The sequence below is a fragment of the Pleurodeles waltl genome, chromosome 6 (genome assembly GCF_031143425.1).
Source record: "Pleurodeles waltl isolate 20211129_DDA chromosome 6, aPleWal1.hap1.20221129, whole genome shotgun sequence".
NCBI lineage: Eukaryota > Metazoa > Chordata > Amphibia > Caudata > Salamandridae > Pleurodeles > Pleurodeles waltl.
The window spans coordinates 299,399,629-299,412,159 of record NC_090445.1 but is presented as its reverse complement, the minus strand read 5'-3'; positions in this window follow the sequence as shown (position 1 = coordinate 299,412,159).

The following is a 12,531-nucleotide window of genomic DNA, read 5'->3' as shown; positions in this document are numbered from 1 at the left end:
TGCTATCTTCAACCTGAAGGCAAATACCCCCCATTCTCTTGGCTGTTGCTACCATTTCACTCACGCGAAAAGCCCCAAATAAAGCTGTCATGAAGGCTACTGTGAATAGCCTGTGCTCATACGGGTTGTCTACCACTGCTTGCAGCACGTTTAATAGCAATGTCAGTTTTGTGAAATCTATGGGACGGCTCTTGTCCTGTCTTTTCCCCTCGAGACGCCTCCAACCCTTCTTGACTATTCTGACGTAGTGTGAGGTTGTGCGTTTAATACCTGGCTATATCTTTGAAAAATGAGCCACTGCTGCTTTGTCTTCCCTTGTTGGTAAGCCTATCTGATAAATCATTCAACTGTCAGTGCTGTGGCCTCAGTATCCCCCAGTGGCCATACCCCCCCCCATCTTGATCAGTGAGCTGACTTATTTTCTGTTCCTTTTGTGTGCCTCTGGCTTGAGTGCATTGTCAACTAATATTGACAGGCCTGCTCTGCCAGCTCCCATAGCTCTTTTGGAAAAGATGTATTTGGCTGTTGCGCCTCTGGGGCTAGTCTCCTGAATTTGTCCATGTGGGAACGAGAGAGTGCGTTGGCTTGGGAGTTCTTTACGCCATGGACATGTCTTGCCCTGATGTGAAGGTTCCCCTCGAGCTGCAGGCTAACCAATCGCCTCAAAAGTCTCAGTGTATCCGGGCATGAGGCTGATCCTCTGTTTATGGCTAAGACCACTCCCTGATTGTCAGACCACATTCTTAGTTTCGTGTTACGCAGTCTGTCTTTCCAAACAGTCAGGGTCACCACTATGGGGAACAGCTCAAAGAATGTGATGTTGCCAGTAATACCTAGCTTGGGCCACCTGTCTGGCCAATTGTCTGTGCACCACTCGTTGCCCAATAATGCTCTGAAACCACAGCTGCCCACAGCGTCCGTGAACAGGGATATCTCATTGGCTGTTACCCATCCCACTCTCCGGATAAGAAGTCCATTAAATTGCACCAAAAAGGCATCCCACATTGCCAAGTCGCTCTTTACCCCAGCTCCCAGCCTGACGTGGTGGTGTTTCTCGTGTAAACCTGCTGTCAGTTTGCTCAAAAGCCTTGTGAGCACCCTTCCTGCCGGAATGTCCCTGGTTGTAAATTTGAGTTTGCCAAGTATCCTCTGTAATACCCCAGGGTTACTTTCTGCTTTCCACATAATGTCCTGATTTCTTCCCTTCGCTCTGACACTTTGCCTTCTGGTATCCTGGACTTTCCTGCGACTGAATCTCGTTCAATTCCCAGAAATACTAATGCTATTACTGAGCCCACTGTCTTTTACTCCACTAACGGGACACGGAGCTCATTTGCCAGGTTTAGAAAAGCCTTCAAAATGCTTGTGCATTCACTTGTCCCTGCTTTATCCACAAATAAGAAATCATCTAGATAGTGCATCTTCCCCCGACTGGATGGTGCCTATGTAATGCCCATTCCAAGAATGTTCTCGACTGTTCAAAATATGCGCATGAGATGGAGCAGTCAATGGGCATGGCTTTGTTAAAATACACTTCTGCATTGTTCTGAAAACTAAGCAAGTGGAAACTGTCTGGATGTACTAGTAGCAAGCGGAAAGCTGATTGGATGTCTGCTATTGCCATCATCGCCCCCTGCCTGTTTCCTTTAGCATATCAATGGCATCGTCCACCGTGGGATAGCCTACTGAACACGAGTTGGGGGGATACCATCATTTACTTATGCGCCTTCTGGGAATGATAAGTGGTATGTAAGTCTGTACTGGCCAGCCTCCTTTTTTAGAACCACACCCAGAGGGGAAATTATTAAGTCTTTTGGGAGGGGTAGTGGCAGAGGATCCTTGATGCATTCCAGTCTCTTCTCTTTTTCTATCTTTTACCGAACCACTTCTGGGTCCTCCTTTGCGGGTTTTAAATTACTGATGTCACACTCAGCTATCTGGCCTGTAAATGGTATCTTGAAACCTTCTTTCAAAACCTTTTACCAGTATTTCTGCTTCTTTTTTGTTGTAATGCTTGTTGGCTAACCTTCTAAGCACGTGTGTGTTGATTGGGGATTTGGACAGCCAAAAGATTTCTCAACCTCCGGCTGCCCAACGCGTTGCCTGCGTTTCTTTACTGTTTCTTTTTCTTTTTTTTTATCTGATCGGTGTTTGCTTTTCCTGCACCCTGCGGCTGGGTGATCTCCACCACATGATGAACAAATGTGCCTGAACTTACAGCCCGCTCCCCATGTGCATTCTTCTGTCTCGTATTTCCAACAAATTGCCTGTGACCCCCTGTCCTCAGGTCCTTTCTCACTCTGCCATGGTTTCAATCTGTGGAATGTCCTATGCTTCTCGTATTTTTCCTTGTAGTACATGTTCCGAAAGGGCTGCTCCCCCTTCCTGTCCCAGGATCTGACCTCTTTGCGACTAGCATCTTATTTATATTGGTAGACACGTCTTCTTCATTCCACTCCATCTCTGGGTGGGCCTGCATTTTCAACCTGAAGCTCTTATTATATTCTAACCAGGCATTCCCTGGGAACTGATGGTATGCCTCATGTATTTTGGATTCGTATAACCAGAGGTCCACTTCGCTTCGGGGGAATTTTTCAACTATAACACAAGCCATAATCCTGAATGCATCCAACCAGTTTTCAAAATTCCTATCTTTCCTAACTCTCTTTCTCTCCCGTCTATCCTCATCTTTTTTTGTCACACACAGTGAGGTCTAACCCTTCTAATTGAATTATGAGGAGGGAAAATACATCTATGTGTTCTTTCCTCCATATTCTTTCTTTTACTGCTAATGGGACAGCTTTTGTCAGACCTGCTTCCATCATGGTCATTTTAGGGGACCCTAAAGAGGGTCTTGTGTATGCCTCTGGTGCCTGGCCTACTACTGCAAGGGGTCCTTTTTCCCCACCTCCGTGCCACCAGGCTGTCGTGGGATCCCTAGTGGCTGCCTGCTCGCGTCTGTCTTTATCTACTTCCGGGCCCTTTCCCCTGGCGGGCCTCACATCATTTCCCCCCTCCAGCGCTCTCATGACTCTGCACTGCGCTGTTGCCACTGAATAACAATGGCGCAAAGGACTTAAAACACTTTTGATTATCACGCTAATATGTTCACCCTCAGCTGATTTCAAGAGGCTGCTGCTGCTGTGTTTCTCCGCCGTCACAGAGATTGTAGGTGGCAGGTTTGAGCCCCTGGTTTTGTTTGCCTTCCACTTTCTGATGCTTCTGTGGTTTCTCCATAAATTCCTGATTGGCACATGGACACTCTGTTTCGCCCTGTGAACTTGAACCTTCGCCCTCCTGCTGTTCGACATTCCCGTCCGTTACTTCCTCTGCCTTCTTTGTGCACAGCCAGTCTTTTCTACTCTTCATTGCCTCTGCTCTCATATGTGCCAACATCTTCTCCAGTTCATCTTGATGGTCCCCATTCCCTTGCTCCTCCATATAGCATTTTCTTTTTCAAAAGCTGATAGATTTCCAACCATAAGCTAAATGAATGGTCCGTCAAAGCAGAATGAGTAAAAGGCAATATCGGTATGTACGCTGGTGAAATAAGCTTCAGCGTGCGCTTATCCCTTTAAGAAAAAAGGGGAGAGCCCTGAACATGTCTCCCCAATGCTTGGATGACGCTCCCCGAAGCTGGTAGCGAGGAGGAAACAAGGCCTGTCTGTGTTGCCATGTCACCCGGCCCGGCGATCCTCCACGTGGTGCCTCTCTAATTACAAAACGCGGGCCCCAGCGGGGTTAAAAAGATGGCAGGCCCCAGATGTTCAGAAAACTGAGCCGCGGAAGCTCAAAATTCGCTCACGTCGCCTGGAGACTCGTTGCCCCCCACGTGATGCTGCCCTGGAGGCAAGCTTCCCCCATTGATTGCTCTCTGGGCAACACGGAAAGCCCAGCACTTTAAACTCTTCGGCCAGCAGTGGTGCCAAACCCGGCCCCCGACCACGTGGAGCTGTGTTGTGCGACGCTGCTCGCCAGATACGGCCCACAGTGCGCCCTCAATGCTGGCCCTCCACAATGCTCTCTGGAGTTGCGTCGCCCGGACACAGGTGGTACTCCACTCACCGGTTGTGGCCCCTGGAGGGAACATAGGCCCCACCACCTGAAGGATTCCCTTGCTGCTAGTGGAAAGATTCGGTGGGGGGTTCTGAGTTGTGTCACTGTGAAGCAGCTGTAATCCAGCCCCTTAAAGGCTTGTCGTCCAAAATGTCTTCTGAAGATCAGATGTACAGTCTACGCAAGGTAAGTCCCTTCTTCCTTCATCCTTTCTTTACTATCCTTCGTCACACGCTGTCCCCGATTGCCTTACTGTCCGTTGGAGGGGACAGCATGCTTTTTAAGAACCCTCCACTAGATGCCCCCCTAAAGCCCTGCGGGTGTCCCCCCACTTCCTTATTGGGGTGGTTTAAATGATTCCGGAACCTCCATTAGCTACTTGTGATTCGTGCCTCCCTCATCTAGGTGCCTGGGGGGCATCTACAGATAGAGGCGCGACTGACCCCGAAAACCGGTTTAACCAATCCTTTCGGGTCCAAGGCAGCCGTTATGGCACAGCCCTCTATGCCCCCTTCAGGGGCAACCTTTGCGAATCCTGGGGGTCCTCATCTGGGTCTTGTGTGCCCTCTCTCATAAACAAACAAATGCCAAGCAGTATGCTAATTCGTCCCACAAAGCAAAGACACAGAAGAAGTGGACACAAGGCCCCCACTCCTTAACCACAATTATGCCATCCTTTTAAAATAAAAGTAAATGGCAGTTTCTTTGTGGTGCGTCTCTAAGTGATAGTGAATGGAGGAGGAGCGGGGAATCTTTTCTAATTTGTAAGGTGGTCTGGGGAAAAAGGGGGCTCCTTTTGAGCTCCAGGGGTGCTTCCAGGAATAATTTTGGAGTTTTGTTTCAGGTCAAAGCTATAAAATTGTGCTTCTCTATCACTCCATTCAACAACAAACCCCTTCCTCCTCCCAGCCAACCCCTGTTGTGCTTCCTCACAGGCCACTTCCTTTTCTTTGGCTTAACTGAGGAGTGAGGGCATCCCACAGGCACAGAATACAACAGGTGAATAAAGCGTGCTACTGAGACCAAAAGGAGCTGTGTTGGTTTCAGGAATAAAATCATAAAACATCCTCCGGCAGAAACCGCAGAAAAAAATAAGCATTCTATGAGTTTGAGGGGCACATGTTTTGCATGCAGTCCTCCCAGTTATCAGCACACCTAACTTATACAGGAATGGCTGAGATGTAAGTTATGTTACACAATTTGTAGGGAAGCAATCAACAAATATTTAACCCTTAATACTTTCCATTCTCGTGGGCAGGCTTGTATGTGCAATTTGGGGTTTGCGCAAAAGCTGGGTCTCTGGAGGAGAATGGGACTAGTGGTGTAGAAGATTTCTGTTTATAGTTTTATGCATCACTGGCCTGCAGAACATATTTCTGCACTGATTACATAAGTATATATTGATAATACTATTGTTTTTAAACAAATTCTCTATGATTAGGACAGAAGTCTGGATTTGTATGGATTTGTTAAGGCTTGGGCTCCCTGCCCAATGCACATTTCTGACCTGCTTTATGATTTTTCCCACATTGGAATCAAGAGGTTCTGGCCACCATAGCCCTAGTTCTCCTGAAAGCAAATACATCCACAGAGTACCTCCACCCATAGTGACGTTTGTCGCACCTTCTCATATGAGGAAATGTTGAGACAGTGCAGGTGGTACATGCCTTTTTTACCCCTACCCCTGATGATAGGGTTACCTACCGACCCTCCCCTATGCAGATCAGACCAGTCACCATAACATGGGTCTTAGGTGCTTGTGAAAGCGTATGCTTGGACAAAATTGTGCTTTCCCAGCAGGTTTTCCCTTGTCAGCTGTAGATAAGCTAGCCGGTCTCTTTCTCCGAGCATCCAAGGAAGGAGCAAATGATGGCAACATCCCCCCACCACAAGAGAGTGGGAGGGGCGGAATGGGCCACTGACCATCCCTCCATGAGCAGGAGACAAATTCAATCCTGTCAACTGGTAAGTGCTCCAGGGCAAGCAGAGCGTGCTCCCCAGGCCTAGCCAGGGAAGAAACAATGCTCTGACCCTACCCAAGCCCAGCAGGGACTTAAGTGTCCTTGCTCCAGTTGACAAGAACAATAAAGGGGAGGAGCCTGGAGTGCCAGCCTCCTTTATGGCACCCAGTGAGTGCATGGGACTGGCAGGTCCAGGGCCTTCTGTTTTTAGGTCGAGCGCACAAGAGCTCTGGCCTGTTGTAATCTATCTGTGGGCTTTTAACCACGCCCACTGCATGACCATCACTATCACTCGTTCATGGGCTTGCCTTTCAAAAATCCTCTGTTATCATTGGTAAATGCTTTTCGTTTGTCCCTCCTTGGAGCGGTTTTGTTACTGGCTTGGCCATCAACCCTGTCACATGGATAATTACAAGTTTGCAGATACATTTGACTACGAGGGAAGTTCTTTTTCTTTGTGTCTCTCCTTCGCATTTGTGCTCATGGTGGCCATGGCGCTTTGAATCGACTGGCTTATGTCATCTGTTTATCTTGCTATTTTCAATTTAGGTGGCAAGAAAAGTCCAGTTAGGAATTTACAACGCTAATAGCTCTAACGCTAACAAACGCCAGGCCTTTTGCATTGAAAATGCTTGTTTCTTCTTTCTGCTAACAATACAGCATTTTCCATAACTGATGGGCTCACATTCTGTGCCCACAGTGTTCAGATGAGAACCGTCCTCATCCTGTAGTGGCCCATAATTAGTATGACTACATTTAGGACACTTTAGCCTAGATTTAGAAACCTAACATGTCCCTTGTGTAAAGTGGGAGGTGGATAGCAGAGCCAAAGAAAGTGACTCAGCATAATAAATCACAGCTGAGACAGGTGTACTCTGACCTAAGAGTCATGGCAATAGGAACAGTTCAATTAACTTTCAGCACTCCGGCTCTCTCTCTGCAGTTTGGAGCTTGCTCTGTCCCACTCACAAAGTTCACTCTATCCAATCCCCAGAGTCTATAACTCAGTGCTGTCCATAAAGTTAAGTTCTTAAAATGTTTCTTCTCCAGTTTTTACTCTGTCAGATTTCCAGGAACTTGGAGCACACTTTGCCCCATCCCCAAAGTTAAGTTTGCCCTCTGTCTGATCTCTAGCATGAACATCTCTCTCTGTGATCCCCAATGTTCAGAGAAAAGTCAAATTACTGAAGTTCACAGATCAGTCAGATTCCCAGTGCTCTTGCCTCTTTGTGTCCCTGTCCTTAAGAATTGAGCTAGAGCGCACAAGCTTGATTCACTCTTTTTGTGACCTCCTGGCTGCCCCCACTGTGCCTCCTTACCATGCCAGAGGTCCTCCAGCAGTAGGCAAAGCAGCAGGCTCCAGGCTGCCCGGCACCATCCCATGTTGCGGTGTATAGGTGTCCCTGCCGCTTTCACGTTCATATGGCTCCACTCCTCTGCACTTTGTTCTAAGACCTTCAGGATAGCTTTGTCTACCTTGTGTGCCCTCTCCCCCATTACATATACAATTTTCCCTCAGGGACTTGGCCTACCCGGGGCAAAGTAAGCTCTCGGGACTACATCTGTGTTTTTTTTTTTCAATTTTGCCACAAATTTGCGGATCCACTGCAATTTTGCAGCAAAATTGAAATAAAAACACTTTTGACCCAGGGCACAGTCCCTGGGGACCCCTGCACCAAGGCTAGGGTCTTAAAGTATCCCTACCGTAGCCCCTTTTTATTATTATATTTTTTTGTAGGATTCAGCTCAAGCCGAGTCCCAAAATGGCTGACAACACTTCCTTGTTGAAGTGTTGGCAACTAATCAGATAACAGCACAGGGACAGTTGGGTCAGTGGATCCTCCGCGTTCCTAGGTATCCATATTTTTTAACCTTTCATATATCATAAACTACTGAATGGATTTACATTAAATCACAAAAAGTACAATCTGTGCACCAAGATCTAGCTTCCTGACAAATTTGGTGTAATTCCTTTCGGTGGTTCAGGTTGTAGGCGTGTATAAAGACCCTATGGAAAAATAAGTGGGGAAAACATATTTTGGGACGGCCCCCTGTTTCTCCCATCCCCCGCTTGACAGATCACACCAAAACATTTAAGACAGCAGCTGAACAGACTGTCCTATTAGTTTCGAAAATATTGTGAAGACTTGTCAAGCGACACCAATGTTATTGACAAAACAAAAAACACTTTTCCTATGGAAACTAGGTCCTACTAGGTCCCAACTATAACTACCTACTGGCAACCTCTAGTAGGATATATATATGATATATAAATATATATATATACACAAACCCATAGAAATTCACCTGTTATAGTTAGAGTTATCTCAAGTAACTATAACTCGTGCCCTAAGATAACTATAACTCACACCCCTGCCTTGCACAGTTATTTCATCAAAGATTTTATTGCAAGTCTTACATTGATATTATCAATGATTCTATCATTCCATCATGAGTGCCGTAATTTGTGGGTTATCAGCAGTGTATGGCGAGAGTTATAATTATCTTAGGGCATGAGTTACAGTTACTTGAGATAACTCTATAACAGATTAATTTCTATGGCTTTGTACATTAAAAAAATTTGCCTACCTATAATGTCCATGTACCCTTTGTTCTTTTCAATGAATTTCTATGGTTTTATTACTGTAAAGTAATTTTCATAACTATATGTTAATTCAACCACCACCGTGAACAGCCTTCCTCGTGCATGGCGGTGGTTGGCCTCAGGATTTGGCCTGTGGCCAGGGCCTGTAGCTGTCTCCTGTAACCACCCAACTCTGCACCACACACGACCTTCCCTGCAGCCAGCCTCTATAACCACCCAAACACACTAGACCCATGGCCTACAGCCATGAAAAGTGCGGATTGACTGCAGTGGCTGGCCTGTGGCCAGGCCCTGTGGCCAAACCCTTATAACCACCCAACCCTGCGCTATGCACAGCCTTTGGTCATGCACGGCAAGGGTTGGCCACTGGGTCTGGCCTGCTGCCAGAACCTATAGCCAACCCCTATAACCAGTCAACCCCACGCCATACAGAGCCTTTGGCTGTGCGCAGCGGGGATAGGTTGCAGGGCCTGGCCACGGCCAGGTCCTGCTGCCAAGCCCCCATAACCACCTGGCCATGTTCAGCAAGTGTTGTGCACTGTACATGGCCTTTTGCTGTGCGCAACAAAGACTGGCTGCAGGGTCTCTAGAACCACCTAGCGAAAAATTGAAAGAGGGAAAGAGAGAACTTTTTCAGGCTTTTATGAATGATGCACTTAAAATGAGATATTTTCAGATAGATTGAAAAAAATGCATTTGTCAAATAAGTAGTGAGAACACCTTTCGGTATGTACCTTAAACATTTCAAGTGAAAAAAATTGTAATGTGGTAATGACCATAGTCACACCGAAACTAGAACCCTGAATCTTCAGTGTACAGGTCTGAGACCTTAACCCCTAGGAGAACATTTACTCCTTAGCATGTTGTGTCCAGACTTAGCTATGACATTGATCCAAAAGATTCTGAGGGGTAAAATACTTCAATGTTACATCACTAGGAGTGTTTAACAGTCAAAAAAGTGGAAAATAAACAGACACACTGCCATGAAATACAACGATGTGAACCTTTAGCCTACTAAGTGACTGTCCAAGAGCATTTCCTTTAGGACAGAAGTGACCATGGGCTGTTGTCCATCAAAACTTACTTATGACATTCTTACCAGACATCTTGTTAGCCTTTCTCTTTGAAATTCACAGCAAAAGTCATTAATATTCGTGGTCTCTCAGGCTTGCTTTTAATTTTGACTCTGGGTGCACCAATTCCTGTGGGCATACCTATTATTATCAAGAAAGGGGACATGTGGCACACAGCATCACCTCCTGGGACAACAACTATGAACATGTTGCAAAGAGGCTGAGCGGACCTCCCAGACCCTGGGGACTAGCACTTCCCCGGGGCTACAATAATAAAATGATTCCCGGGGAGCCGGATCCCCCGGGTCCCAGGCACCACCACCTTTCCAGGGCTATAAAGAAAAAATAATGCGTGGGCCGCTTGGACTCCCTGAGCCCTGGGAGCCACCACCTCCCCGTGGTCATTTCATTTTTAAAACAGAAGGAGGGGGCCATGCGGCAATCTACCAGGTCCATATATGGCCCCTGGAACCACCACCTCCTCGAGGCTGGCCTTGTGCAGAAAAACGTAGGGGGACTGTCACCTGCTGTGACAGCTCCTGCCAAGCAACAACACACACTCCACTTCCAGCAAGCGGGAGCTGTAAAAATAATCCTGCTTGCTGGAAGCAGAGATTTCATATCTTTCCCTGCCTGCAGACATGTGAGATGAAAACATTGCTTCTGCATGCAAGGAGCTGCATTTTAAGCAGCTCCATGCGTGCAGGAGCAATGTCCGGTCCTGCAGGAGATGCAAGCTGTGGGAGCCTGGGGGCCCGCAACCTGAAGGTAGGGCCAGGACACCTGAGAGGATGTGGCAAGGCCCCGGGGATGGCATCCCGGGACTCAAATCAGCCTAGGCCTTCTGCCCCAGCCTTTTTAAAATAAGTTTTTGCCCCTGGGATGTGGTGTCCATTTTGCCCCATATCAATTTTTTTATGTAACCATAGGGAGTTGGTGGACCCTGAGGTTCCGTGTGCCTCCCATATTGTTTTTAATGTTGTCTCAGATAGGTGGTGCTCCCTGGGACCCAGGGGGGGGGGTCCATGCAGCCCCCTATCATTTTTTATCATTTAGTCCAAAAGAGGTGGTGGTCCACGCGCCCCCTCTACATGTTTATTTAATGTTGCCTTGTGGGTGGTGGTCCTCATGGCCCAGAGGTTCTGCATCACCCCCCTAACTACTTTTTTTATAATATATCTCTAGGGTCGGTGGTGGTCTGTGCAGCCCCCCATATATTTATTTAATGTTGTCCTGGGGAGGTGGTGGCCCCTGTGACCCAGGGGAGTCCGCATGGCCCCCCTAACATTTTTTATAATGTAACCATGGGAAGGTGGTGGTCCCTGGGCTAGGGGGGATCTGAGCACCCCGTGATGTTCATGAAATGTAGCCCAGGGAGGTGGTGGTCCCTGTTTTATTTTAAAGCCCTAAGAGGGGGTCCCATGTGCCCCATGTGCCCCCCTCCTTAGTTATTAAATTGGCCATGCCCTAGCGACCTGGCTGTCCCAGGGCCAAAATGAATAGGAAGTGAGGGAGACTGCACTTTTTTGAAGAAAAAATGTATCAAAATCTGCAGATTTACCCACAGATTTTGTTAAAAACCCCAAGACTAATGTAAGGTTGTTAGGGTATGTGTACCCAGATCCCAGGGTGGGTCGTGGCCAACCACCTAAGATCGTGGCAGCCTAATCAAGAGGCTACCGGACTTGGGTCCCACAATCTGTGTCACATTAAACTCCCTGTGCAACATCACGCTTCAAACCCAACACTAACAGAGACCCTGCAGTGTTGCTGCACTCAATTTGGCTGCTGATTAGCTGCGGAGCACAGAGAAAGCTGACTACTACTGGCCCATGCTCCGCAACGCAGATGATGCCCAGGCTGGCATTTCTTGATGATCTTGGCCTGACAGTAAGTTCCCCCACCATGACTGAATAGCCACCAGAGGAACTGTAGAGAGTCCCCCCCTGGCGGTTTGGTCTCAGTTGACGATCACAAACAGAAAGGTGAGAGGTGGAAGCAGGCCAGTATGGGCAGCCTGCCCTACCCAGGGGAGTGCAGCTGCAGACTTGCTGAAGCACTCAGGCCCTCTAACCAGGGGCTGCTATGTGAGGGGCCGAATCGATCTATGGCAAGTGGCCTACGAGGACGCATTCTGAGGCTTGGCCTGCATGTTGCACCATTGTGATCTGCCACAAGATAGGTGGACACAAGGACTGACCAGGGCTATCAGAGTGGCTTCAGGGGCCTGAAACACTGTGACAATGCTCATAGTACAGTGAGCATAGGCGCAGCCTCTTGAACTGTTTGTTGTGAGCACTTAGACACCATTAGAAATAGACAGCCGGCACCCCATGGGGCTCTGGAGGGCTGCAAATTCATCGATGAGGCACTACAGCTGCCATCCAGAGCCTGACCTTGACCTCACATTTAGACCCAGTGCTGCTGACCAGGGCCACTACAGTGCACAGGTGCACAGACCTCCCTGGGGGCTGCATGCTGTTATTCGAGTGGCTCAGTGGCTGCTCTATTGCAGCGGTCTGCCAGAGGGCTGTCACCTTAATACCATTGAGGAGGGACCAGCTGACAGCCTGGCTCATTGGTGGCCATGGTGAGTACCACTAACTAATTTTACTGTTGTAAGCTGGTCCAGGTGGCAGTGTGGTTTTGAACTGAGACCTAATGGTTGCATGCAGCTCTCTCGCCAGCTCTACAACTTCCTCGGCTGGGACAGGTGCTACTCGTGGGACCCCCACAGTGACGTCTGAAACACCTGAGAGCAGGGGAGACATGGAGGAGGGCCTTGCTCTACTTTTGTTCTCCCGCAGGTGCTAAGGACTGCGACTGTCGATCACCA